The 5,994-nt window shown below is 48.4% G+C and overlaps 1 long non-coding RNA gene across 1 annotated transcript; it reads right to left on the bottom strand.

Annotated features, from left to right (window-relative positions):
• Positions 1 to 254: 254 nt before the first annotated feature.
• On the bottom strand, positions 255 to 4,479 carry LOC135830459 (uncharacterized). Its single transcript, XR_010556040.1, has 3 exons — positions 4,296 to 4,479; positions 2,346 to 2,528; positions 255 to 2,011 (listed from the first exon to the last, which is right to left on the bottom strand). It is a non-coding gene; the product is annotated as an uncharacterized LOC135830459 (long non-coding RNA).
• Positions 4,480 to 5,994: the final 1,515 nt, after the last annotated feature.

The following is a 5,994-nucleotide window of genomic DNA, read 5'->3' as shown; positions in this document are numbered from 1 at the left end:
CTATTATCCATTCTAGCTCTGCCTCGTAGCACTTCTTGCAAAAGACATCATTCTATGCTATTGTCATGTTCTTACTCCTTGGAACTGCTGAGGCCGTTTCATAGTGGGAACACTTCATCTGTGCCTGTTTGTCCATAACTGTCTTACATGTGCTGCAATGCCGCCTATATTGGCTCGGCGTGCACCTTTGAGCTCGTCCGCTACATTCCGTTTCATACACTTGTTTGTTTAGCTTTGTTTTACTTCACCAGAAGCACAGGCAAAATCTGCCTTCTCACTGGGCGTATTGCCACAGTTCTCGCAAAATGATGAAGGTGGTGATATAAGAAAAGGAGGAAGAGGAAAATACAATCATGAACAAGGCACAAAGAGAAGACGGAAACAAATCAATGAGGGAGTACTACAAGTAACGAATTGGAATTTGATGAATTTTTCATGAAAAAAATGCAACGGATGCAAAGGTTCCAGGGTTGAGGGAATGTTGATAGTTATGCGTCTTTGAGATCTTAGGAGAGGATAAGAGAGTTTCAGATATCGTTTGTAATTGCTTTCTTAAATGCAGAAGGAGTTGTGATGGAGTGGACATCAGCCGGCAGGCAGTTCCAGTACACACTACCAATGAACTGAACAGTGGATCGACCGGAAGGACCTGGCAAAAACGGGACACGAAGCAGACGTGAAGCCTGACCACGCGTGGCCTGACCATTGACTAAATCAAAGAAAGTGCTGAAAAGACTACTGATTATTTTAGCACCAAGACATCTGTGAACAAAAAATAATAATTTTTGCTGATATATCTGAGTAAGAGTAAGAAGAGCAAGTCGGCAGAGAAGAGGGGATGATGGGGTGGTAGAAGGCACCTGGAAAACGACACTTCTGTAGTAATACAATGAAGATTCTCATTGACACTCCTTTACACGGCCAGCATGTGTGGATATTAGTCTGTAGGTAGCTGCAATTTGGGTTTTTGTCTTTCGCCGTTCACTATTTTACCAAAATATTCCAATATTCTGCATTTGTCGGATATGTGCACTGGTGTCCAGACGAGTTGCTTGGCATAACTCGCAGACAGGAATGCAAACACGCCCAGGGTATAGCTGAGTGGCATTATTGCACCGTCCTGATGTGTTCATTGTGAGTGCTACATGTTTCCAGCTGTCCTCCAAATACATGTAAATAGCGAGAAAACAGAGGTTAGAAAATTGGTCGGTGTGGTGTTATTTGGTCTTGGACACCGGCGAGAGACCACATACTAAAAGACTAAGGCTTGTTCTTCTGGATGTTGTAGTGGGTGTTACTACGCGTGCCTGGAATACTTGACGGCACTAAACTAAAGTCCTGCGTAAAGAAAAAATCAAATTTCGACAATCGGAGAAGACGTGATGCTGCATGGGACAGAAGCACCCCGCGAGAAAACGTTCGAAACTGAGGATAGAAGTTTGCCTTATCCGGCGATGGACGGCGTGTCAGGTCTGAACTCGAACGAATAAGGGCCTTGTAAGGCCCACCTTGCAATGACTAGAAACTAACAATTCAAATAAAGAAATTGCTCAAAACGTTCAAAGTAGACTGACTCTTGAAAAATAAAATAACGGATAGAGTCCGATATTTTGAATCTAGTAGTAGTAGTAGTAGTAGATTTTATTATTTTACTAGGGGAGTCCCAACAGGCGTTGCCTTTTTACTGGGAACCCTAGGTGAATTTTTACCATGTTTACATACAGAGTAAGAGACGGGGCCTGACGGCAGTCAGTGGGAAGAGCATTCCATCTGTCTGCCGCCAGGAAAGAAATAGAACGCATGCCATATTGCGTAGAAACAGGCGGAAGAACTAATGCGCGCTGTGCCTGGCCGCGCGTGCGAGCCTGGTGTCCAGGCACAGCGAATCTGACGCACGGACTGTTATCAACAGTGTTTGCTGTGGTCGCTGCAAGGATCGGTGCGTTTTTTTTGTTGCCATTGGCGTAGCCAATCTTCGACAGCTTTTCAGCACGATCCATGTGGAGTGTAGCTGGGCAACAACAGACAAGAGGGATACCTGTTACAATATTGTCCCTTGCATAAAAAAAACGTCACTTCACAATTCCCAAACGCACTCTCCATAACTCACTCCACTTTCACATCACCACCCTAGCCAGGTCAATTCTTGGTATGTTTTTTTTATTGTTGATCCTCCTGACAGCCGGAGGGAGGGAGGGAGGGAGAGTGTGAGGAAGAGAGGGAAGGAGGGTGGAAGAGAGGGAGGGAGAGAGAGACAGAGAGAGACAGAGAGAGAGAGACAGACAGACAGAAAAAGATGGAGAGATAGACAGAGAAGTGTATTTCACACAGAGACTAGATCTTACTTGGTGAGCTGAAACCGTAGTAGACACTGATGGCACCAATGATAAGAAGACTCAACCCCACCACCATTGCAAGGAATGGTATGGGCCTCTGGGCTGGTACTGCCACTGGTGCAGCTGATGAGGATGCGTCATGCTCCAATGCCGTTTCATTCCTCTCTTCTGCTCCATGACCCTCCTCTGCTGCTATGCACATAAACATGGGTGGACACACACACACGCACATGAACACGCACACACACGCACACACACACCCCATTGGACCATTGGACGCCCATCGCCGGAGGCGATGATAGCGATGCTACAGCAGAAACCATAGCAGCTTGTGCTGGGATTGCACCATTCAACAGCTTGCAAGGCTGAAGAATTGACCGCCACTATTCAGCCTGGTCTACACCACACAGCTATGAAGTGGCTTTTTCTGGCCAGTGAATCCCTACTTTTTGGTCTTTTTCATTTTTTTTTCAAGCATACACATCACACCACATACTCCGGCATGCACTGGCTGTTGGTAACCACCCAGGAGAATGAAAGAAAAGTCAGGAGGAGTCTGAGAAAGAGAAGAAAGACGTGTGTGACCATAATCGTCGGGAATCGAACCCGCAACCTAAGATTGGAAATCGCTGCACATACCACTGTACCATATTGGACACACACACACACATACACACACACACACTCTCACACACACACACACACACACACACACACACTCTCACACACAAGTACACATGCACAAACACACACACACACACACACACACAGACACACACACACACACAACAAGTACACATGCACAAACACACACACGTAAACCATGTACCATGTACCAGGTACTGTATACATGTACGCCCATCGCAAGGGAAACACGCAAATCTGCAAACGCACTGGATATGCACCCACATATTTGTCATGTGCTACACTCGCACTATCAGCCGTATTGTACAGTCATGTAGTCAGAGAACGTGCGTTTCTCCTTGCCGGTGCTGGTGGTTGTGCTTTGAGAAAGAAAATTTTAGTTTTCCGCTACTGCCTCATTATTTTATGCTACAGCGATGAGTGCACAACCGTGACAAGTGACAAAACAGCGAACAGCTCCCGGACCTAGAACTTTCAAATCCCGTAGCGTAGCGAGCGAAGAGTCGTGCCCGTGGTTCAAAGGGCTTGCACTGTTCTCCAATTGAGTAGTCCGAAATATGCCAAGTTCACACCAAAACATCACCATGTGGCAGCTAATGGAGTCAAAGCGAATCGGCATGGAACAACATTTAGAGCACTCGCATCACTCTTCTCAATTTTGGCGACTCTGCTCTCCAGCGATCTGATAATTATATCAGCCTCGTCTGCAAGAGCTGCTGCTTCTTCATCAGTCGGAAACTCAGTAGCGCTCACTCTTGACCAGCCGGCGTGGCCATTTCTTCAGCTGAATACCGAGGTTCTCAGCCCCAGACCGAACTCATGAAGGTCATCCATGGCTGCATCCTCACTCTCACAGGGAGTTCCGTCTTCGGGGTCGCTTGCACCACCTACTATCGGTCGCCAAATCATTTGAAATAGCACTAACACTATTGCTTTCACGCACTCCTTTTGACCTAGCTGCACGCTATGACGTTGCGGAGGGTGTGGCGCGGCCGCATGACGTCATGGCGCAGCCCCCCGAAACTCAATTTTTCAAACGGAAATACACATCTCCTCTTTCTTAAGCTGCCTTCCTGTTCAAGGTAAGGCTGGGATAGCATACAGGACCGCCGAAAGCAGTTTTTGATTGGTCTGGTAGTATCGTGACCTTTCATACTTTGGGTATTGAAATGTTGAATACATACGCCATCCACAGTACTAAAGACACGTTGGTGGCGAAAAGGTTAGTCCTGTAATAACCTTGCCAACCGGACCGATTCCAGCGGGCCTGGCATACAAAAATGAGTATTTTAGAACCTTTTGCTTGTCCCTCACTGTGTCCATCTGCACTGTGTGACCCTGGTCTGCCATCACCACCGTCCACACTCTGTGACCCTGGTCTGCTATCACCACCGTCCACAATATGTGACTCTGATCTGCCATCACTATCACCATTACCACCGTCCACACATGTTCGGGTTCGGCGCCGTACGCTTGTGGTTGCCATGTCAACTAAGCTGGGTATATCTGTGAGAAATGTAGAAGAAGAGGACATTGAAACAATGCCAATGTAACAATGCCATATGTACAACATCTGTGATGTGCGGGTCTGTGTGTGTGTGGGGGGGGGGGGGGGCGTGGGGCGCCCGCGCCCCCCCCCCCCCTCAAACGTTTCGACCTAGGTTTCGAAAAAAAGTCAGGGCTAGCTAGGCTCGGGGCGCCTGGGAGCGCGCGCGCGGCCTGAAACGATCGTCCAAAACCCAAAAGCGGTTGTACGGTAGACCATGGTAGACCTACGGTGCTCGAGCTGGTGTTGATTTTACACACTTCAGTCTACAGAGTACAGTGCTACAGAGCATGCACGGCTACAGAAACACGGTGTCCTCTCTCTCTCTGGCTGCTACCGGCACCATGAGCAAGAGAAACGGCGTCGATATGATCGGAGAGTCCGAGAAGTGGAGCGATCCACTTTTCTCCCCTTTGTGCTCTCTTCCACCGGAGGATGCGGCAAGGGTGCCGCTGCACTGGTGAGCCGGATTGCACATCTCCAGTCGCTACGTGGGAGGGAAGCGTATTCTGTGCTAATTGCCCACCTCCGCTGCAGGCTGTCTTCCGCCCTGCTGCGTTCGAGTGGCATGTGTCTGCGTGGGGCTCGCCGAGTTTGGCAGCCTCCAATGGATGGCTGTGCCTCCCTGGCTGTCGTGGAGGCTAGGGTGTCCCGTTGAGCCTTGCCCCGTGATTGTGCGGACTATGCTATGCTTCTCTTGCTGTCTGATCACATGCGACGTCATCATTATGTGATTTGTTTTCAATCCTCCGCCATGGCAAATTGTGTTTTGTTCGCCCGTAAAAGAGGCTTTTACTACTAAAAAACAGAAACACGGTGACCCTACTGTGTACACGGCATGTATTGTACTGTTGTACAGTGTGATCCCTGCGGGGACGCGCTTGACGCGTCTTCAACGTACAAACAAGTCTTCGAGTCAACCAACACACGATTCGAATGCCGAGGCCGCGAGGGCGAGCATCCTCGTTCGAATCGTGTTTTGGTTGACTCGAAGACTTTTCTTCGATGTCCCAGTGACATCCCAAAAGGCAAAAGGCCAAGCTCTAGCCAGCAGTCTGCAGAGCCTGGATGGATTTTTTTGCAAAGCGTTCCTGTGGCGGCGCAACTCCTGCTGCCGCTCCAACAGGAAACAGTGGGAGTGATGAAGTCGCTGTTATTCCAGTTGAACTTTCGGAGCGGACTGACAGTCACACTCCGCCAGACGTGGAAGCACCTGTTGTCAGCGAGCAGCCAGAACATGAAGAACAGCGCGCAGTGACAAGTGGACATAGTGCCGCTGCCTATGTAAAGGATGCTTTGAGCGGTGAGAAATTGTTGGACTCGCATAAAATAATTGCAGTTGATTCGCTCACATAACGGCAAAATAATAATTTGAAGTTTACAATGATTATGACTGTACAGTGTACAGAAATACTGCTCGTGGTGTGTAAGATTTACGGCTCCTTGACATCGGTTTTCAAAATGGCT

This window comes from Sycon ciliatum, unplaced genomic scaffold (assembly GCF_964019385.1).
Source record: "Sycon ciliatum unplaced genomic scaffold, ocSycCili1.1 SCAFFOLD_1203, whole genome shotgun sequence".
NCBI classification, from domain to species: domain Eukaryota; kingdom Metazoa; phylum Porifera; class Calcarea; order Leucosolenida; family Sycettidae; genus Sycon; species Sycon ciliatum.
Note: the sequence above shows the minus strand (reverse complement) of the source record. Positions and strands in the feature narration are given on the sequence as shown.